This window comes from Heptranchias perlo, chromosome 1 (assembly GCF_035084215.1).
Source record: "Heptranchias perlo isolate sHepPer1 chromosome 1, sHepPer1.hap1, whole genome shotgun sequence".
Classification (NCBI taxonomy): Eukaryota; Metazoa; Chordata; class Chondrichthyes; order Hexanchiformes; family Hexanchidae; genus Heptranchias; species Heptranchias perlo.
Genome location: NC_090325.1, coordinates 41655315 through 41679237, shown reverse-complemented (window position 1 = coordinate 41679237; position 23923 = coordinate 41655315). Strand labels below are relative to the sequence as shown.

The following is a 23923-nucleotide window of genomic DNA, read 5'->3' as shown; positions in this document are numbered from 1 at the left end:
TTGGGCGGTAATTGGCCAGATTGGATTTGTCCTGCTTTTTGTGGACAGGACATACCTGGGCAATTTTCCACATTGGCGGGTGGATGCTAGTGTTGCAGCTGTACTGGAACAGCTTGGCTTGAGGAGCGGCTAGTTCTGGAGCACAAGTCTTCAGCACTATAGCCGGAATGTTGTCGGGGCCCATAGCCTTTACTGTATCCAGTGCACTCAGCCGTTTCTTGATATCATGTGGAGTGAATCGAATTGGCTGAAGACTGGCTTCTATGATGGTGGGGATATCGGGAGGAGGTCGAGATCGATCGCCCACTTGGCACTTCTGGCTGAAGATGGTTGCAAATGCTTCGGCCTTGTGTTTTGCACTCACGTGCTGGACTCTGACATCATTGAGGATGGGGATGTTCAGGGAGCCTCCTCCTCACTTTAGTTGTTTAATTGTCCGCTACCATTCACGACTGGGTACGGCAAGACCGCAGACCTTTGATCTGATCCGTCGGCTGTGGAATCGCTTAGCTCTGCCTACAGATGTTGCTTATAGAATCATAGAATCATAGAAGTTTAAAACATGGAAACAGGCCCTTCGGCCCAACATGTCCACGTCGCCCAGTTTATACCACTAAGCTAGTCCCAATTGCCTGCACTTGGCCCATATCCCTCTATACCCATCCTACCCATGTAACTGTCCAAATGCTTTTTAAAAGACAAAATTGAACCCGCCTCTACTACTGCCTCTGGCAGCTCGTTCCAGACACTCACCACCCTTTGAGTGAAAAAATTGCCCCTCTGGACCCTTTTGTATCTCTCCCCTCTCACCTTAAATCTATGCCCCCTCGTTATAGACTCCCCTACCTTTGGGAAAAGATTTTGACTATCGACCTTATCTATGCCCCTCATTATTTTATAGACTTCTATAAGATCACCCCTAAATCTCCTACTCTCCAGGGAAAAAAGTCTCAGTCTATCCAACCTCTCCCTATAAGTCAAACCATCAAGTCCCGGTAGCATCCTAGTAAATCTTTTCTGCACTCTTTCTAGTTTAATAATATCCTTTCTATAATAGGGTGACCAGAACTGTGCACAGTATTCCAAGTGTGGCCTTACTAATGTCTTGTACAACGTGAACAAGACATCCCAACTCCTGTATTCAATGTTCTGACCAATGAAACCAAGCATGCCGAATGCCTTCTTCACCACCCTATCCACCTGTGACTCCACTTTCAAGGAGCTATGAACCTGTACTCCTAGATCTCTTTGTTCTATAACTCTCCCCAACGCCCTACCATTAACGGAGTAGGTCCTGGCCCGATTCGATCTACCAAAATGCATCACCTCACATTTATCTAAATTAAACTCCATCTGCCATTCATCGGCCCACTGGCCCAATTTATCAAGATCCCGTTGCAATCCTAGATAACCTTCTTCACTGTCCACAATGCCACCAATCTTGGTGTCATCTGCAAACTTACTAACTATGCCTCCTAAATTCTCATCCAAATCATTAATATAAATAACAAATAACAGCGGACCCAGCACCGATTCCTGAGGCACACTGCTGGTCACAGGCCTCCAGTTTGAAAAACAACCCTCTACAACCACCCTCTGTGTTCTGTCGTCGATCCAATTTTGTATCCAATTGGCTACCTCACCTTGGATCCCGTGAGATTTAACCTTATGTAACAACCTACCATGCGGTACCTTGTCAAAGGCTTTGCTGAAGTCCATGTAGACCACGTCTACTGCACAGCCCTCATCTATCTTCTTGGTTACCCCTTCAAAAAACTCAATCAAATTCGTGAGACATGATTTTCCTCTCACAAAACCATGCTGACTGTTTCTAATCAGCCCCTGCCTCTCCAAATGCCTGTAGATCCTGTTTCTCAGAATACCCTCTAACAACTTACCCACTACAGATGTCAGGCTCACCGGTCTGTAGTTCCCAGGCTTTTCCCTGCCGCCCTTCTTAAACAAAGGCACAACATTTGCGACCCTCCAATCTTCAGGCACCTCACCTGTAGCGGTGGATGATTCAAATATCTCTGCTAGGGGACCCGCAATTTCCTCCCGCTTCCGCTGTTTAGCATGCATGTAGTCCTGAGTTGTAGCTTCACCAGGTTGGCACCTCATTTTTCGGTACGCCTGGTGCTGCTCCTGGCATGCTCTTCTACACTCCTCATTGAACCAGGGTTGATCTCCTGGCTTGTTGGTAATGGTAGTGTGAGGAATATGCCACGCCATGAGGTTACAGATTGTGCTTAATACAATTCTGCTGCTGCTGATGGCCTACAGCGCCTCATGGATGCCCAGTTTCGAGCAGCTAGATCTGTTCTGAATCTATCCCATTCAGCACGATGGTAGTGCCACACAACACATAGGATGGTGTCCTCTGTGTGAAGACGGGACTTTGTCTCCACGAGGACTGTGTGGTGGTCACTCCTACCAATACTGTCATGGACAGATGGACCTGCGACAGGTAGATTGGTGAGGACGAGGTCAAGTAGGTTTTTCCCTCATATAAGTTCACTCACCACCTGCCGCAGGCCCAGTCTGGCAGCTATGTCCTTCAGGACTCGGCCAGCTTGGTCAGTAGTGGTGCTACCGAGCCACTCTTGGTGATGGACATTGAAGTCCTTCACCCAGAGTACATTCTGTGCCCTTGATACCCTCAGTGCTGATATTAATTACTTTAAGTTCCACAGTCTCATTTGCCCCTTGGTTCCCCACTATTTCTGGTATGCTTTTTGTGTCTTCTACTGTGAAGACAGATACAAAATATTTGTTTAACGTCTCTGCCATTTCCTTATTCCCCACTATAATTTCTCCTGTCTCAGCCTCTAAGGGACCAATGTTTACTTTTGCTACTCTCTTCCTTTTTAAGAAGCTCTTACAATCCGTTTTTATTTTTTTATTATTCGTTCATGGGATATGGGCGTCGCTGGTGAGGCCAGCATTTATTGCCCATCCCTAATTGCCCTTGAGAAGGTGGTGGTGAGCCGCCTTCTTGAACCGCTGCAGTCCGTGTGGTGAAGGTTCTCCCATAGTGCTGTTAGGAAGGGAGTTCCAGGATTTTGACCCAGCGACGACGAAGGAACGGCGATATATTTCCAAGTCGGGATGTTGTGTGACTTGGAGGGGAACGTGCAGGTGGTGTTGTTTCCATGTGCTTGCTGCCCTTGTCCTTCTAGGTGGTAGAGAAAGTGGGTTTGGGAGGTGCTGTCGAAGAAGCCTTGGCGATTTGCTGCAGTGCATCCTGTGGATGGTACACACTGCAGCCACAGTGCGCCGGTGGTGAAGGGAGTGAATGTTTCGGGTGGTGGATGGGGTGCCAGTCAAGCGGGCTGCTTTGTCCTGGATGATGTCGAGCGACTTGAGTGTTGTTGGAGCTGCGCTCATCCAGGCAAGTGGAGAGTATTCCATCACACTCCTGACTTGTGCCTTGTAGATGGTGGAAAGACTTTGGGGAGTCAGGAGGTGAGTGACTCGCCGCAGATTACCCAGACTCTGACCTGCTCTTGCAGCCACAGTATTTATATGGCTGGTCCAGTTAAGTTTCTGGTGACTCCCAGGATGTTGATGGTGGGGGATTTGGCGATGGTAATGCCATTGCATGTCAAGGGGAGGTGGTTAGACTCTCTCTTATTGGAGATGGTCATTGCCTGGCACTTGTCTGGCGCATTTTTATATTTCTTGCTAGTTTACTTTCATATTCTATTTTCTCCCTTTTTATCAATTTTTTGTTCATCTTTTGCTGGTTTCTAAAGCTCTCCCAATCCTCAGGATTACTACTCTTCTTGGCAACATTATAAGCCTCCTCTTTTAATCTTATACTATCCTTAACTTCTTTAGTTAGCCACAAATGAATCACTTTTCCCGTGGAATTTTTATTTCTCAATCGAATGTATATTCTTTGAGAATGTGGAAATATTTCTTTAAATGTTTGCCATTGCTTGTCAATCGTCATACTCTTCAATCTATTTTCCCGTCTAGCTTTGTCAACTTGCCCCTCTTAGCTGTATAATTGGCTTCATTTAAGTTTATGACTCTAGATTCTGACTTAAGTACGTCACTCTCAAACACAATGTGAAATTCTATCATATTATGATTACTCTTCCTCAGGGGATCCTTTACTGTATGATTACTAATTAACCTTGTCTTATTGCTCAGTACAAGATCTAAAATAGCCTGTTCTCTGGTTGGTTCCATAATGTATTGTTATAGAATCATAGATTCAGAGAAACATAGAATCATAGAAAATTTAAGGTACAGAAGGAGGCCAATCGACCTATCGTGTCCACGCCGGCCGAAAATGAGCCACCCAGCCTAATCCCACTTTCCAGTACTTGGTCCATAGCCTTGTAGGTCACTGCACTTCAGGTGCACATCCAGGTACTTTTTAAATGAGTCGAGAATTTCTGCCTCTACCACCCTTTCAGGTGGTGAGCTCCGGTACCCCTACCACCTTCTGGGTGAAAACATTTTTCCTCAGCTCCCCTCTAATCCTTCTACCAGTCACTTTAAATCTATGACCCTGGTTATTGACCTCTGCTAAGGGAAATTGGTCGTTCCGATCCACTCCATCTCAGCCACTCATAATTTTGTAAACCTCAATTAAATCACCCCTCAGCCTCCTCTGTTCCAAAGAGAACAACCCCAGCCTATCCAATCTTTCCTCATAGCTAAAATTCTCCAGTCCTGGCAACATCCTTGTAAATCTCCTCTGTACCCTCTCTAGTGCAATTAACTCCCTGTAATGTGATCAGAACTGTACATAGTACTTAAGCTGTGGCCTAACCAGTGTTTTATACAGTTCCAGCATAACCTCTCTGCTCTTACGTTCTATGCCTCTGCTAGTAAAGTAAAGTATTCCTTATGCCTTCTTAACCACCTTATCTACCTGTCTTTCCACCTTCAGGGATCTATGGACATGCATTCTAACGTCCCTCACTTCCTCTACACTTTTCAGTATCCTCCCATTTATTGTGTACTTTCTTGCCTTGTTTGCCCTCCCCAAATGCATTACCTCACACTTCTCCGGATTGAATTCCATTTGCCACTTTTCTGCCCACCTGACCAGTCCATTGATATCTTCCTGCAGTCTACAGCTTTCCTCCTCACCATCAACCACACGGTCAATTTTTATATCATCTGCAAACTTCTTAATCATGCCCCCTACCTTTAATTTCAAATCATTAATATATATCACAAAAAACAAGGGACCTAGTACTGAGCCCTGCGGAACCCCATTGGAAACAGCCTTCCAGTCACAAAAACACTCGTCGACCATTACCCTTTGCTTCCTGCCACTGATCCAATTTTGGATCCAACTTGCCACTCTCCCTTGGATCCCATGGGCTTGTACTTTTTTGAACAGTCTGCCATGTGGGACCTTGTCAAAAGTCTTGCTAAAATCCATGTAGACTACATGAAATGCACTATCCTCATCAACCCTCCTTGTTACCGCCTCAAAAAATTCAATCAAGTTAGTCAGACATGACCCCATAACAAATACATGCTGACTGTCCTTCATTACTCCATGCCTTTCTAAGTAACGGTTTATTCTGTCCCTCAGAAATGATTCCAATAATTTGCCCACGACCGAGGTTAGACTGACTGGCCTGTAATTACTTGGTCTATCCCTTGCTCCCTTTTTAAACAATGGTGCAACGTTAGCAGTCCAGCAATCCTCCGGCACCACACCTGTATCCAGTGAGGATTGAAAAATGATGGTCAGATCCTCCGCTATTTCCTCCCTAGCTTCTTTTAACAGCCTGGGATACATTTCATCCGGCCCTCATAATTTATCTACTTTCAAAGATGCTAATCCCCTTAATACTACCTCCCTCACTAAGTTTATCCCATCCAATATTTCACACTCCTCCTCCTCCTTAACTACAATGTCTGCATTGTCCCTCTCTTTTGTGAAGATGACGCAAAGTATTCATGAAGAACCATACCAACATCTTCCGCCTCCACACATAGGTTACCTTTTTGGTCTCTAATAGGCCCTACTCTTTCCTTAATTATCCTCCTGCTCTTAATGAATTTATAAAACATCTTTGGGTTTTTCTTGATTTTACTTGCCAGTATTTTTTCATGTCTGCTCTTTGCTTTCCTAATTTCCTTTTTAATTTCACCCCTGCACTTTCTATACTCCTCTAGGCTTTCTGTAGTATTGAGTTCTCGGTGTCTTGACATAAGCTTTCCTTTTCTGCCTTATCTTACCCTGTTTGCTCCTTGACATCCAGGGGGCTTTAGATTTGGCAGCCCCACCCTTTTTCTTTGTGGGAACATATTTATTCTGCACCCCTTGAATCTCCCCCTTGATTGCCTCCCACTGCTCTGACATTGATTTACCTTCAAGTAGCTGTTTCCAATCCACTTTTGCAAAATCACTTCTTAGTTTAGTAAAATTGGCCTTTCCCCAGTTGAGAACTTCTACTGCTGTTCCATCTTTGTCCTTTTCCATAACGATGCTAAAACTAACTGAATTATGATGACTGCCACCAAAATGCTCTCCCACTGATACTCCTTCCACCTGCTCAGCCTCATTTCCTAAAACTAAATCCAGAACTGCCCCCTATCTTGTTGGGCTTGCTACGTACTGACTAAAAAAAGTTCTCCTGAATGTAATTTAAGAATTTTGTGCCCTCTATACCCTTCAATCTGTTTGTGTCCCAGTTAATATTAGGGTAGTTGAAATCCCCTACTATTACTGCCCTACTGTTTTTGTACTTCTCAGAAATTTGCCTACATATTTGCTCTTCTATCTCCCTCTGACTGTTTGGAGGTCTATAGTACACTCCCGGTAGTGACTGCCCCTTTTTTGTTCCTTAGCTCAACCCATACAGCCTCATTTAATGCTTCTAACATATCATCCCTTCTCACAGCTGTAATTGTTTCTTTAACCAAAATTGCCACCCCCCCCCCCCTCCTTTATCCCCTTCTCTTGTTCTAGGAAACTGTCTCGAATGCATTCCATGAACACGTTCTCCAGACTACCTTTGCCAATTTGATTTGTTCAGTCCATATGTAGATTAAAGTCCCCCATGATTATTGCATTACCTTTGTTACAAGCTCCTATTATTTCTTGATTAATACTCTGTCCAATGATATTGCTACTATTAAGGGGGCCTGTAAACTACTCCCACCAGCGTTTTCTGCCTCTTGTTATTTCTTATTTCCACCCCTACTGATTCTACTTCTGATCTTTCGAGCTAAGATCCTTTCTCACCACTGACCTTGTGTCATCCTTTATTATTAGGGCTACACACCCTCCTTTTCCATTCTGCCTGTCTTTTCGGAATGTCAAGTACCCTGGAATATTTAATTCCCAACCTTGGTCACCTTGCAGCCGTGTCTCCGTAATGACTATTGGATCAAACCCATTTATCTCCATTTGTGCAACTAATTCGTCTGTCTTGTTACGAATCCTCCGTGCATTCAGATAAAGAGCCTTTAATTTTAACTTTTTACCATTTTTCCCTGCTTTGACCTTATTTGCTGATGCACTATTACCATTAAACTCTCTGACCCTTCCTGCCACACTCTGCTTATCTTTACCAAATCACTACACTGCTCTGTTGCCTTGACTTTTCTCATTAGATTTCTAAATTTCCCCTCACCTGACCCCTCCCCCTTTCTTTTTAGTTTAAAATCCTATCTACAGCCCTAGTTATTCGATTCGCCAGGACACTGGTCCCAGCCCGGTTTAAATGGAGCCTGTCCCAACAGAACAGCTCCCTCTTTCCCCAATACTGGTGCCAGTGCCCTATGAATCGAAACTCCTGTCTCCCGCACCACTCTTTGAGATACACATTTAACACTCTGGTCTGTTTGTCCCTATGCCAATTTGCACATGGCTCAGGTAGTAATCCAGAACTTATTACTTTTGAGGTTCTGCTTATTAATTTAGACCCTGGCTCCTCAAACTGTCTCAGCAGAACCTCCTTCTTAGTTCTACCTATGTCGTTGGTTGCAACGTGGACCATGACAACTGGATCCTCCCCCTTCATGCTCCAAGTTCTTATCCAGCTGTGAGGAGATGGCCTTAACTCTGGCACCGGGCAGGCAATACAGCCTTTCAGACTCTTGGTTGCGGCTGCAGAGAACAGTGTCTATCCCCTTGACTATACTATCCCCTACCACTACCACATTCCTTTTTACTCCCCCACTTGAATGGCCCCCTGTACCACAGTGCTGTTGTCAGTTTGCCCATCCTCCCTGCAGTCTTTGTTCTCATCCCTACAGGTAGCATATACCTCGTACCTGTTGGACAAGGTCAAGGGCTGAGGCTCCTCCATCACTACATCCTGGGTCCCCATTACCTGCCTGACTCGCAGTCACATCCTCCTATCCATGACTACTGAACAAATCTAAACTGCTACCTAGCCTGGATCAAAGTGTCCAGATAACTCTTTCTCCCCCCCCCCCCCCCCCCCCCCCTCCCGGATGCATCGCAATGTCTGCAGCTCGGTCTGCAGCTTGGACTCCAGCTCAGCAACTCTGAGCTGAAGTTCCTCGAGCTGCAGACACTTACTGCAGATGTGGTTGCCTGGGATCACGCTGGTCTCCACCATTTCCTACATGCTGCAGTTATGACACACCTGCCATCTCTAACCTTGTTTTATTTAATTCACTTTTAAAAAGTTTTTATTCAGTCGGTTATTTATAGTTTTATTGTTTTATTAATCTAGTTTAAGTAATTAATATAATAGAGTAATAGCAGTTTTTTTCTCCCAGTTTTTCATTTAATTCTACCCATCACCCTAACTGAGAGGAAAACAAATGCTGTAATACTCACCAGCCAGTCACCGTACCTGCTGTTCTGTGACGCCGCTGCTTGTTTTTTCTTCGATTCCACCGACCAGGTTTGCTCCCGCCCCCTCTGCTGCTCCAGGTGAGTTTAGGCCTTCGAGCTGCGATTTTTATTTGCTTCCCTCTGCTGCTCCGTTTCTCGTCCAGGTCCGCTCCCACCACCTCTGCTGCTTACAACGCAGTTTCTTAACAACATGTCTTTTGTTGCTGTTCTGATCAGGTTTCCTGTAGAAAAGAGCTCTGTAATTTATGGACCAACTATTCAGAACATAGGAAATAGGAACAGGAGTAGGCCATACGGCCCCTCGAGCCTACTCCGCCATTCATTAAAATCATGGCTGATCTTAGACCTCAGCTCCACTTTCAAATGTTGTACTTGAAAATTCTGCTGTGGAAATTTAAGCATCTGTTAGAAGAATAGGAATGATATACTGAATGACCTTTTCTCTTTTCATCAGTCTTTTGGATGAGACGTTAAACCTCTCAGATGGACGTAAAAGCTCCCATGGCACTACTTTGAAGAAGAGCAGGGGAATGCCCCTAGTGTCCTGGCCACCTCAACCAACAACACTTAAAAAAAAAATGATCTGGGCATATATTGCTGTTTGTGGGGCCTCACTGTGCGTAAATTGGCTGCCACATTTCCTACTTTCCAAAGTAACTACACGTATTCATAACACTGCAAAGGATGTAAGACTGGTAGGAGTTGTCTCAAGGCCTCCTGATAGAAGTGATGTAGTAGGGGATGTATAAATACGGAGATCAGGGAAGCATGTAGCAAAAACAATGTGCTTATAATGGGAGATTTTAACTATGGCATAGACTTTTGAGAAGCAGAACAGCTCAAATAGTAAAGGCAATTAATTTCTAGAATGTATTCAGGGCAGTTTTCTAGAACAATATATTTTAGAACCGACAAGGGAACAGGCCATACTGGATTCAGCGATGAGTAATGAACCAGAATTCATTAACAATTTGACAGTAAGGAATCATCTTGCAAATAGTAACCATAATATGATTGAATTTGATATTAAACTCGAAAGAGAGACAGGAGAGTCCTACACTGAGGTTTTAAATTTAAGGAAAACTTTGAAGGGATGAGAAATGAAAGGGTTAAATTATGAGGACAAGTTGCATAGACTAGGCTTGTGTTGGGTGTGTGTGTGTATATATATATATATATATATACACACACACTCGGTCTTAGGGGAGCCCCTGCTCCGCTACTCACTTACCAGGTTCGAAAGATTCGAGTCATAGAAACATAGAAAATAGGAGCCGGAGTAGGCTACTCGGCCCTTCGAGCCTGCTCCGCCATTCAATATGATCATGGCTGATCCTGTATCTCAATACCATATTCCTGCTCTCTCCCCATGCTCCCTGATGCCTTTTGTGTCTAGAAATCCTTCTAGCTCCTTCTCAAATATATTCAGTGACTTGACCTCCACAGCCTTCTATGGTAGAAAATTCCACAGGTTCACCACCCTCTGAGTGAAGAAATTTCTCCTCATCTCAGTCCTAAATGTCCTAACCCGTATCCTGAGACTGTGACCCCTTGTTTTGGACCCCCCAGCCAGGGGAAACATCCTCCCTGCATCCAGCCTGTCTAGCCCTGTCAGAAATTTATATGTTTCAATGAGATCCCCTCTCATTCTTCTAAATTCGAGTGAATACAGGCCGAGTCGACCCAATCTCTCCTCATATGACAGTCCTGCCATCCCAGGAATCAGTCTGGTGAACCTTCACTGCATTCCCTCTATGGCAAGTATATCCATCCTTAGGTAGGGAGACCAAAACTGCACACAATACTCCAGGTGTGGTCTCACCAAGGCCTCGTATGACTGCAGTAAGACACCCTTGCTCCTGTACTGTCATCCTCTTGTCTTGAAGGCCAACATACCATTTGCCTTCCCAACTGCTTGCTTCACCTGCATGTTTGCTTTCAGTGACTGGTATACAAGGACACCCAGGTCCTTTCGTACATCAACATTTCCCAACTATCACCATTTAAATAATATTCTGCCTTTCTGTTTTTCCTTCCGAAGTGGATAACTTCACATTTATCCACATTATACTGAATCTGCCATGTATTTGCCCACTCACTCAACTTGTCTAAATCGCCTTGCAACCTCTTTGCATCCTCCTCACAACTCACAATCCTACCTAGTTTTGTGTCGTCAGCAAACTTGGAAATATTTCATTTGGATCCCTCATCCAAATCATTGATATATATTGTGAATAGCTGGGACCCCAGCACCGATCCCTGCGGTACTCCACTGGTCACTGTCTGCTCCCCCGAAAAAGACCCTACTCTCTGTTTTCTGTCTGTTAACCAATTTTCTCTTTCTTGTCTGTTAATCAATTTTCAATCCATGCCAGTATATTACCCCCAATCCCATATGTTTTAATTTTGCACACTAACTTCTTATGTGGGTCTTTATCAAAGGCCTTCTGAAAATCCAAATAAACCACATCCACTGGTTCTCCCTTATCTATTCTACCAGTTACAGTCTCAAAAAACTCCAGTAGGTTTGTCAAACATGATTTCCCTTTCATAAATCCATGTTAACTTTGTCTAATCCCGTTGATATTTTCTAAGTGTCTTGTTATCACATCCTTTATAATAGACTCTAGCATTTTCCCTACTATTGATGTTAAGCTAACCGGTCTGTAGTTCCCTGTTTTTTCTCTCCCTTTTTTAAATAGTGGGGTTACATTTGCCACCCTCCAATCTGCAGGAACTGTTCCATAACCTATAGAATTTTGGAAGATGACAACTAATGCATCCACTATTTCCATGGCTACCTCTTTTCGTACTCTGGGATGCAGATTATCAGACCCAGGGGACTTATCGGCTTTCAGTCCCGTTAATTTCTCCAGCACTATATTTTACTAATACTAATTTCCTTTAATTCCTCCTTCTCACTAGTCCCTTGGTTCCCTAGCATTTCTGGGAAGTTATTTGTGTCCTCTTCCGTGAAGAGAGAACCAAAGTATTTGTTTAATTGCTCTGCCATTTCCTTGTTCCCCATTATAAATTCTCCCGTTTCTGACTGTAAGGGACCTACAGTTGTCTTCACTAATCTTTTTCTTTTTATATACTTGCAGAAGCTTTTACAGTCCACTTGTATGTTCCTTGCAAGTTTACTCTCATACTTTATTTTTCTCCTCATAATCAATCTCTTGGTCCTTTTTTTGCTGAATTCTAAACTGTTCCCAATCCTCAGGCTTGCTACTTTTTCTGACTATGTGACTCCTCTTTGAATCTAATACTATCTTTAATTTCTTTTGTTAGCCATGGTTGGGCTGCTTTTCCTTTTGTGTTTTCGCACCAGAAAGGAATGTATAATTGTTGCAATTCATGCATTCGTTCCTTAAGTGTTAGCCATATCTACCATCATGCATTTAAATGAAGCTCCCCAATGTATCATAGCCAACTCACTCCTCATACCTTCGTAGTTTCCTTTGTTTAGATTTAGGACCCTATTTTCGGATTGGACTACTTCACTTTCCATCTTAATGAAGAATTCTATCATGTTATGGACACTCTTCCCTAAAGGACCCCGCACAACAAGATTATTAATTAACTCCTTCTCATTGCACAATACCTAATCTAGGAAAGCCTGTTCCCTGGTTGGCTTCTCAACATACTGGTCTAAAAAACCATCTTGTGCACACTCCAGAAATTCATCCTCCACAGTATTATTGTAAATTTGGTTTGGCCACTCGACCCCAACTGGTTTCAGTGGTGCATACTTTATTATGAAGAACAGCTTAATACACCTGTATTTAAGCAGCAGTTTACAGGATGGAAACTGGAGGTATGTTACCCACTTCCACTCTGGGTAGGGCTCATGCCTTGGCCTTTCATGATCCTCACGGCCTCCACCCTCTTGGATCCCACAGATCCTGCCTTTTGCAGACTTCTTTCCTTGTTCCGACACGGGCGTTGGGCTCCTGCCAATACATCCGCGTTAATAACTGGTATGCTGCCTTGGAGGGACCCCCTACGAAGATACTAGGTTGAACTGTTTGTTTGTACACTGTTCAGCAGGATGTCCTGTTGTGTGCCGACTACACATCCCCAGCCCAGATGATGAGGTAGGATAAGTGATGCAGTTCATCAGCTTGACAAAAGAGTCTTGAGCGGCTGGCACCAAGCTGACATCATCGACTTGCAAGAAATTCAATCTCATTAGGAGGAGCTGGGTTAATGTTCCTAATGTAAGGAGTTGCACAACACCAGGTTATAGTCCAACAGCTTTATTTGAAATCACAAGCTTTTGGAGCTTTGCTCCTTTGTCAGGTGACGAAGGAGCAAAGCTCCGAAAGCTTGTGATTTCAAATAAAGCTGTTGGACTATAACCTGGTGTTGTGCACCTCCTTGCATTTGTCCACCCCAGTCCATCACCGGCATCTCCACATCAATGTTCCTAATGACATGGAACAATGGCGAGGTACTCAACCTCATCAAGAGGAGATGGGCTGTTATCTCTCTGGGAGCCGAGACAATGGCAAAGCCCTTACCCAGTCATCTCAAACCAAGGGTGAGCTGTCTCTCTGGAATATACATCTCCCTGCTGATCACCTTAAGATGCTGGGTGTCTGTGGCTGTCCCCAGGAACAGCCCCAAGTTACAGGCTTATGATTTATACAGCATGTGGTTACAGTTAAAAGTATTTCATGATACATAGAGTGTGTAAAACCAGTTCTTTGATATTCATTGCACACAAACCTGCATAATCTAACACTTGTATTCCCTTGAGTATGGAAGATTAAGGGGTGATTTAATTGAGGTGTTTATATGATGATTAAAGGAGTGGATGGAGTAGATAGATAGAAAGAAACTATTTCCTTTGGTGGGGGAGTCCAGAACAAGGGGGCATAACCTTAAAATTAGAGCTAAGCTGTTCTGGGATGATATCAGGAAGCACTTCTGCACACAAAGGGTAATGGAAATCTGGAAAACTCTCCCTCCAAAAAGCTGTTGAGGCTAGATCAATTGAAAATTTCAAAACTGAGATTGATAGATTTTTGTTAGACAAGGGTATTAAGGGTTACAGAACCAGAGCAAGTAGATGAAGTTAAGATACAGATCATCCATGATCAAAGTAAATGGCGGAACAGGCTTGAGGGACTGATTGGCCTACTCCTGTTCCAATATTCCTATGATCCAAAAGTCTGGATTGTAAAGCTGGCTGAGGTGATAAGCCTTTTCTTGTTCTCAATCTGAATAATAGGTTCAATTGTTGAATAAGACCTACTAATTTATCTATGCTGACTGTTTTGTGAAAGATTACTGTTGAGCATATATCATGATCAGCAGAGTGACAAAATAAACATGCACACAAATAGGGTGACTGGGTGGTGTAATGGCAAGTTCCAAATCAATTCACGGTCAGCAAATTGTTCCCAATTTTCAACAAATTGGTATTCATGCTCAGAGTTCACAAGAAGGCTGATATTGGAAGTCAATATCTGAAAGAGAAAGATAGATGAATGTTTGGGGTGGGAATCTTCATCAGAACTTGCTGCAATTGGGGCACATGATGTTGAAGCTCAAGGCACATTATTTGGACGAGTAGATGTAACTTTACATGCTTCCGTGCAATATTTGATGTGGGAATGCTTGATATTAATACTTGATGCATAAAGTAAGGAAATGTCCCTTTTTTTGTATTAATATCCTTCGCTTTGAGCACAGAAATTCAACAATAGAACAATCTGAATTGAAATCTTGCAGTATATAGAAATGTACAGGACTGGAAAAGACCATTTCAATCCATCCGGTTGACCCAGAGTTGAAAAACAGAATGCACAGCTATCTACCTAAATCCCTCAATTGACTCATGTCAAATGCCTGGCCAACTGCCTCTTTAAATTATTGCTGTTACCAGCCTTGATTGCCTCCCTGGCAGTCCATAACAAATGTTCACCATACCCGCTGTGACATAGAAACATAGAAAATTGATGGCACAGAAGGAGGTCATTCAGTACATCGTGTCTGTGCCAGTTGAAATAGAGCGACCCAGCCTAATCCCACTTTCCAGCACTTGGTCCTTAGCGTTATAGGTTAAGGCATGTCAAGTGCACATCCAAGTACCTTTTAAATGCGATGAAGGTTTCTGCCTCTACCACCTTTCAGGCAGTGAGTTCCAGACCCCCACCACCCTTTGTGTGAAAAAAATTCTCCTCAGCTTCCCTCTAATCCTACCAATTACTTTAATTCTATGCCCCCTGGTTATTGACCTCTCTGCTAAAGGAAATAGGACCTTCCTATCCACTCTATCTAGGCCCCTCATAATTTTATACACCTCAATTAAATCATCCCTCAGCCTCCTTTGTTCCAAAGAAAATAACCCCAGCCTATCCAATCTTTCCTCGTAGCTAAATTTCTCCAGTCCTGGCAACATCGTCATCAACCTCCTCTGTACCTTCTCTAGTGCAGTCACATCTTTCCTGACTAGAACCATATGCATTACTCAAGCTGTGGCCTAACTCGTGTTTTATACAGTTCTAGCATAACCTCCCTGCTCTTAGATTCCATGCCTTGGCTAATAAAGGAAAGTATCCCGAATGCCGCCTTAACCACCTTGTTTACCTGCCCTACTACCTTCAGAAATCTGTGGACATGCACTCCAAGGTCCCTCTCTTCCTTTACACCTCTCCGTATCCTTTCATTTATTGTGTATTCCCTTGCCTTGTTTGCCCTCCCCAAATGCATTACCTCCCACTTCTCTAGATTGAATTCCATTTGCCACTTTTCTGCCCACCTGACCAGTGATATCTTCCTGCAGTCTACAGCTTTCTTCCTCACTATCAACCACACTGCCAATTTTTATATCATCTGCAAACTTCTTAATCATGCCCCCTACATTTAAGTCTAAATCATTAATATTTACCACCAAAAGCAAGGGACCTAGAACTGAGCCCTGCAGAACCCCACTGGAAACAGCCTTCCAGTCACAAAAACACCCTTTGACCAGTACCCTTTGCTTCCTGCTACCGAGCCTATTTTGGATCCAATTTGCCACTTTCCCTTGGATCCCACTGGCTTTTACTTTTTTGACCAGTCTGCCGTGTGGGACCTTGTCAAAAGCCTTGCTAAAATCCACGTAGACTACATCAAATGCACTACCCTCATCGACCCTCCTTGTTACCTCCTTAAAAAATTTGATCAAGTTAGTCAGACACTAACTTCCTGTAACAAATCCTGCTGACTGTCCTTCATTACTCCATGCCTTTCTAAATGACGGTTTATACTGTCCCTCAGAATTGATTCCAATAATTTGCCCACCACTGAGGTTAGACTGATTGGCCTTTAATTACTCGGCCTATCCTTTTCTCATTTTTTAAACAACGGCACAATGTTAGCAGTCCTCTAATCCTCCGACACCACGCCTGTAGCCAGGGAGGATTGGAAAATGATGGTCAGAGCCTCCGCTATTTCCTCCTTTGCTCCTTTTAACAGCCTGGGATACATTTCATCTGGGCCTGGCAATTTATCTACTTTCAAAGATGCTAAACCCCTTAATACTTACTCTGTCACTATGTTTAGCCCATCCAATATTTCACAGTCCTCCTCCTTAAGTACAACCTCTGCATCGTCCCCCTCCTTTGTGAAGACAGACGCAAAATATTCATTAAGAACTATACCCACATTTTCCCCCTCCACACATAGGTTACCTTTTTGGTCTCTCTGAGGCCGTACCCTTTCCTTAGTTATCCTCTTGCTCTTTATGTATTTATAAACCATCTTTGGGTTTTCTTTAATTTTACTTGCCAGTATTTTTTTTCATGCCCTCTCTTTGCTTTCCTAATTTCCTTTTTAATTTCACCCCTGCACTTGCTTTAGTTATGTCTAGTTATAGTTATGTCTAATTTATCCATTCATCTTTCCTCTTCTATAGTTTATGGGGCCATTAGAGTTTCTCAGGGTTCAACTCGTCGAAATCCTAAAGGATCTTGAATACCTCAGTAATATTCCCGCAGTCTTCTCTTTAAGAAAGAACGAGCTTGCATTTATTCATGTACTCCATGAATGGTGTTGAAATTGCTAAGGATGAAGTTAAAAGAAATCTAAGAGTCGTGATAGACTCACCACTAAACACGTCCAACCAATGCAGAGCAGTAATCAACAAAGCCAATAGAATGTTCAAACTTCATAGCTGAAACAGTAGAATATGTTAGAGGAGGTTGTGATCAAACTGCAGTGCTCTGGTCAGACCTCAGCTTGAGTGCTGTGACCAATTCTGATTGCTGAAATCCAAGGCAGGCATTCAAGTGCTGGAGGCAGTGCAAAGAGCCATAAGGCTGGTCCCTAGTATCGGAGGAAAGACTGGAGGAGCTTGGGGTCTTCAGCCTGGAAAGGATGTGTCTGAGAGGTGATCTTACAGAGGTATGCAGGATAGTTATGGGTATGGAAAAGGTAAATCCAGAATATTACTTCAAATTAAATTGTGAGAATAGGCTGGGTCACAGGTTCAAACTAGTAAAAGGCAAACTTAGGACTGATAACAGAAAATTCTTCACAGAGAATGATTGATGTATGGAATGGACTCCTATATGTAGTAATAGAGATGAAAACCCTGCAATCATTCAAGAAACAAATGGACACTGCAATGTGGGGACCGTAAAGCATTTCTGGATGAATGTATTAAGATAGGCCAAATTGCCGCCCTCATCATAATTGTTATGATCTTATGATATAGTGCCCTTCATGTCCCCACAATATCCCAGTGAACTTCATGGGCAATGAATTACTTTTAAAGTTTAGTCATTTTTTTAAGTAAACATGGCAGTTAATTTTGCACATAGCACAGTTCCACAAAGAGCAAATGAGATGTATGACCAGTTAATCTGTTCTGGTAATTTTGGTTGAGAAATTTATTTGGCCAAACTCTGCCTTTCTTCGGAAAAAGTACCATTGATTCTATTCTATCCGTCTGAACAAGGCCTTGTTTTAATGTTTCATTTGAACGATAGCACCTAGGACAATGCAGCACTCTGCACTGAAGTGTCAGGGTGGATTACGTACAGATGTCCTGGATTGAAGCTTGAACTCGCAATCTTATGACTCAGAAGCGAGAATACTATCACTGAATTATGCTGACGCGGTAAGAAAACTCAGGATCTAGAATCTCTTCAGGCACCTGAATAGCTCAGGTGCCTGATACCAGGTATTAGACAGGTAGTCCTTTACCATATTTCCAGTGCCATGTTATCCTTGTAAAATGTTGACTGAACTGCATGCATTAATCAATATGGGTTTGAACCACTGCTAAGCTTAATATTACGTTCTGTGATTTGTCTTCTATTCTACGCGTTATACACACAAGTTCCAATCTGTTCATCAATACCCTCAAGTCCACTGTCAGTTTCTATATGTGCACTAGTGATCCCTAACTCTGTTTCTGTCACCAGCATCGGCTACAAGGCTATTGTTGTAATAGGTTTAACTGCTTCTTTCTACTAGTAGTCGGCACATTTTACCTTTTATCTGTTAATCTCCTCTACCATTTTGGTTTGGTCAGCCCTATAAAGGAGCTAGCCTGCCTGCCTTTTTCAGCTCTGTTGAGGGTTCTGCGCTCAAAACATTAACCCATCTTTTTTCCTTTCAGATGCCGATGGACATGCTGTGTATTTCCACCATTTTCTAATTCTATAAGATTTCCATTTTTTTATGTCTACTTATCAATATTATTACAGACACAGTGAAATGCGCAGGGATAGCCTCAGTAAAAATATCAGAGGGCAGTAGATGGTTATTGAGAGCTAGCATTGATAATATTACAGTATTGATCAGATTAGTATAAAATGGGTTTTAACAGGGAATACAATGGGATTGTAAAGTCAAGTATGGCTGTAAGATGAAATGGTATTGTAAATAAAGGTAAAATAGAGCAGCGAGGGACAACAAAATAAGTTTGTAAAATTGATCAGGCTATTAGGGATAAAGTGTAGTAACAGGGTTCTAAAATAAATAATTTAACTGTAAAAATACTGTAATTAGATGATAAGTCATTGAAATTGGATAAACTAATGTTAAATTTGGTAAGAGAAAATGAAATTGGACAAAGTGACAATTGATAACAACCTAAAGTGCAAGGTGAACAAGTGGATAGAGGTAAGTAAGAGGCTGCAGGAGTTGTAGTGTGATCGTAATGGCACTTTTCAATAGCCCAGAAGTAAAATGGACAGAACAGGGGCGTGTGAAAGTACAATTAATTTGAAAGGTAAACAGTGACTGCTTTTTAACATGGCGTGTGAAGCTGAGGTACTATGACAGATGGTACACATATTTTGTAGACCACCAGAATTATTTTAATAACCTGGAAGTGAGTGAAAACATTGTTTTTGGATTTAATAATGTAATTAAGTGTGCCACAAACTCTGGCATCAGTTGACATAGGTTAAAGCTTAGAAGAGGGAATGTGCACGTCAGTGTACAATACTGTATGTGGAATGTAGTGAGAGGGGCGGGGAGGCGGGTAGAATGGAAAAACCGAAGGGAGAATTGAGATTGTGAGGTATAGATTTTTGAAACTAGCCAACATTAAAGCCTTTTCTGGTCCTGTACTTTCCTGTATTTCTATCTTCCTAAGACTAAGGCCAAAATTAACAACGTACATTTGTGAAACTTGAGAACAGCAAACTGAAGCTGTGAGAAAAGTTAAAGGGATGATTAAATGGGGGAGTGGACAGGAAGGATAATACAGGAAATGGAATTATTGTAAGGCTGCTTTAAGGTGTAAGAAAATAGAAAAATATCAAATTTAAGACCGCAGTAGCTTGCTTAGTAGACCATATGCAATCCAAAGGTGAAGCAAAAGTATTCTATAAGTTACAAAGAAATAGAGCTATGAAGACTGAGTCATGCAAACGTCAATTGTGGATAATATCCTTGTTATCTCCCCCAGCCCTACAACCCTCTCAGATCTCTGCGCTCCTCTAATTCTGGTCTCTTGCGCAACCCCGATTTTTATCGTTCCACCGCTGGTGGCCGTGCCTTCAGCTGCCTAGTTCCTAAGCTCTGGAATTCCCTCCCTAAACCTCTCCTCCTCTCTACCTCTCCTCATTTGAGACGCTCCTTAAAACCTGCCTCTTTGACCAAGCTTTTGGTCACCTGTCCTAATATCTCCTATGTGGCTCACTGTCAAATTTTGTTTGATAACGCTTCTATGAAGCGCCTGGGGACGTTTTACTACATTAAAGTTGCTATATAAAAGCAAGTTGGCATTGTTGTAATGTGGAGAGCCTTGGCTTTTCAGAAGATGTTTAATAAAGTTTACAAGAAAAATTAAGCAACATGCAATTGAGTGCAACCTCATGAAATGGATTGGAAACTGGTTGGGAGGTAGGAGGCAGAGTGCTGGGATAAAAGGTACTTTTTTGGATTAGTGGGAAATGACAAGTGGTGTCCCTTAGGGATTAGTGGTGCGGCCCCAGTTTTTCATTCTATGTATAAATGATCTGGGTTTGGAAATATAGGGGAATATATTTAAATTTACATATGCTACTTCAGTGGAAGCTGTGGTGAATTGTGAAGTAGAAAATTGCAAAGGGACACTGGCAGATTAAGGTGGAACAGTGGCAAATGCAGTTCAACCTAACAAAATGTGAAGCAGTATTTTTTGGATGTAAAAATGGCAAATGGAAATCACCTGAGTGGGGGCGGGGGGGAGGAATAGCTGGAGTTGAACAAAATGACTTAGGGGTCCAAGTAGATAAGTCATTTAAAGGTGGCTCACTGGTGCAAAAACTGTTCAATGGCCTGCTAGGCTTCATCATAAGAGATATAGAATATAAGATCAATAAAGTACTACTGCAGTTATAGAGTGTGCTGGTCAGACATTATTTGGAGTATTGTGTTCACTTTGCAGGCACCTCACCTTTGAGAGGATATACTGGTTGCAGGAGTCCAGTGACAATTTGCCATGGTGGAACATAGAAACAGAAATTTTAGTACAGGAGGAGCCCATTAGGCCCTTCTTGCTTTAGCTAAATTTAGGACGCTGTCAAATGCTGATTTTACAAAGCTGTCCAGTGCATATAATTTCCTTGGATTTTCAGAAGGCATTTATTAAAGTTCTGTATGCAAAGTTTTCACCAAGATTTGGCTCAAGGAATTGATGGTTTATTAGTTGCATTGAAAACATTCTTGGCAGTAGAAAGCAGTTGACAATGAAGAGAAAAAGCTGTGACTTGGCAAAGGGGATAGTGCCTGAGAATGGAGTTCTCTGCTGTTTGTCATATACGTAATGTGAAGGATACTTCTTTTCATAAGAACATAAGAAATAGAAGCAGGAGTAGGCCATCCGGCCCCTCGAGCCTGCTCCGCCATTCAACAAGATCATGGCTGATCTTCTACCTCAATGCCATTTCCCTGCACCATCCCCATATACCTTGATGCCTTTAATATCTAGAAATCTATCGATCTCTGTTTTGAACGTACTCAATGACTGAGTCTCCACAGCCCGCTAGGGTAGAGAATTCTAAAGATTCACCACCCTTTGAGTGAAGAAATTTCTTTTTCTATCACTTTTCCTATGGAATTTGCTAATGAAACATGAGTGACTAGAAGAATACATATAGGATACTGATTTTATTGAAACACAGGATTAGAAGAATTCTCTGCCCTCCCCAAATAGAAGAGTAAATTAGTGTAACAAAGTTCCAACTAAAGTCAATTGATACTCCTTCAGAAAGGCTTGCTAAGCAGCCTGGTTAGAAATAGAATCGATAATTATATGACTAGGTGAATGTATATTGGATATTGATACCTGAAGAAGGGTAATGGAAGTGAAGAGATGTGACCAACCTGCAGTAATTGCATGAAAAATATTTGATCTTCTTTGCTCCCTGTGGCTATACAGTATTCCTGTTTGGCTTATTACAGTAGGACCTTCCAGGTATATAGAGGGTACAAGGTGAATGCCAGTGAATTAGATGGCAGCTATCCGATCAAGAATTGGATTATTGAGTGTAATTCCCAGACTTCAGCGTTTATGCATTTTTATTTATTAAAAAATTCAAAAATATTTTTCCTGCTGTCAGAGCATTGATTATATGCATTGTTACTTAAGATCTCACAGGATTACTGATTCCCGTGTCAGCCATATCTATGGGCCCTTATACCTCCTAGGGTTCATACAGGGAGAATCAGGTGAAAGCAACTTGCATGTGCTGCTCTCCCGTTTTTATATTGATCTCTTTAAAGGCCTGTTGGTCCCTATCTTCCAGACAGTGTAGTGCCAATTTTAGAAATGGGTACATTATACTTCAAGTATAAAGGATTTATATTTCTGAGCAGAATTATGGATATGCAGAAAAATTAGATTTTTGACACTTTGTTGCTTTCACCAGCGTTTTAATTTACTCTATATGTGTGTGGGTGTATAAATATCAAATATATGTATTTTCTAATCTGTACGCTGCTAAATATGAGAGAATATTCCCCACCGAGCTGGATTGAAAACTATTATGGTGAGTCATGTACGTCATGGCAATCTATTAACGAAATAATACATTTGCTGCTTACTATACCACTATACTTTAAGCTCAGAAATTACTGCTGTGATATTAGTATGATACTCTGCTGACTTAACAAGGGCATTAACCCATTTATTTTAAACCGATAAACACCTCAGTTAAGCATTTGTCTACTAAAATCACCAATAGTAATTTGCAGGCTTTGGTCTCAAAATGCATTCCGTAATATAAAACAAAAATAGCTCTTTATTGTAGTAATTGCCACAGAACCGTATGATTTTCATTTCTACATTACAACATTGATGACACTTCAAAAAGCGTTTCATTGGCTGAAAAGCACTTTGGGATGTCCTAAGGTCATGAAAAGCACTATATAAATGCAAGTACTTTCTTTCTTGCTAATATTACCTTGACCTTAAGAACATAAGAAATAGGAGCAGGAGTAGGCCATACGGCCCCTCGAGCCTGCTTCCACCATTCAATCAGATTATGGCTGATCTTCGACCTCAACTCCACTTTCCTGTTCGATGCCCATATCCCTTGATTCCCCTAGAGTCCAAAAATCTATCTATCTTAGCCTTGAATATATTCAATGACTCAGTATCCACAGCCCTCTGGGGTAGAGAATGCCAAAGATTCACAACCCTCTGAGTGAAGAAATTCCTCCTCATCTCAGTCTTAAATGGCCAATCCCTTATCCTGCGACTAAGCCACCTTGTGTGATATGTCATCTTGTCTTTAAGACCTAAAACCCTTAGCCTTTAAAAATAAAACATGGATATACTCAGTATACCCTTGATTACATGCTTCCAAAAAGTGGGCATACTATTGCCTTTAAAAATAAAAATATGGGTATCTATACCCCTGCCTGTAGAGCTAATTTTATCTGAACTTAAGCACATTGTTTCTATGCACGCACAAATATCTTGTGAAATGCACATTAATGTGGATGGGCCATGGGCACCAATGTCGTGCATCAGTGCATTTAGCAGACTGGAGGAGAAAACATAGATCTGATAGCAAAATCCAAGCTGCATGAAAATCATGGGTCACTACCGCTTTCGGCTCTTTTTGTGGTCGTACCATTTGTATTCAGGTGTCTTGACAATGGATGGAGTAAGATTGTCAATTTGAGTGCTATCAGTGCTGAATTGCAAACAGTTTTGTGTTCTGGGCCTGCAGGCACTAGGAACTGTTTTTAGATTGATCCAGCTCATTTCATGTGTGATCCATGCAGTTCAGTAATGATCCACCTCAGCTGAGTTAACAGGAATGTTAATACCATCCAACTCAATGTATTATTATATAACTGATCTCTGATGATATTCACATGAACAAAAAAGTATATATTTTCCAGTAACTGACTGTACTCCAGTGAAAGTGCAGTGGAATAACAGGTATACCTGAAACTTCAATTATGACAAACCCAACATTCCATTTTTTTTTTGTATGGTGGAAGATTGTGGCAAAAATTGAGGTGATTTTCCCTCATTTTCTGTGGAGAAATTGCAAGCTGTTTTCTATGTATTGGTACTCTGTTTTGTTTTAACATTTTTTTATATGGGTGTCACATTAGCACTCTCTCTTCCCCCCTCCCCCCGTTCATGTTGCCACTTCCAGTTCC

At 42.1% G+C, this 23923-nt stretch overlaps 1 protein-coding gene across 9 annotated transcripts in view; it reads left to right on the top strand.

Moving 5' to 3' along the window:
- Window positions 1-23923, top strand: part of amacr (alpha-methylacyl-CoA racemase) — a 73304-nt gene that overhangs the window by 12653 nt on the left and 36728 nt on the right. For 2 of the 9 annotated variants that reach the window (XM_067984194.1, XM_067984167.1), the window contains exon 2: window positions 8734-8890. The exons of 6 other annotated variants lie outside the window; for them this stretch is intronic. The gene's annotated coding sequence lies outside the window, so the exon portion shown is untranslated. Of the gene's footprint in view, window positions 1-8733; window positions 8891-17851; window positions 17925-23923 lie in introns of those variants that run through there. One more of the 9 variants, XM_067984211.1, reaches the window with a different exon arrangement.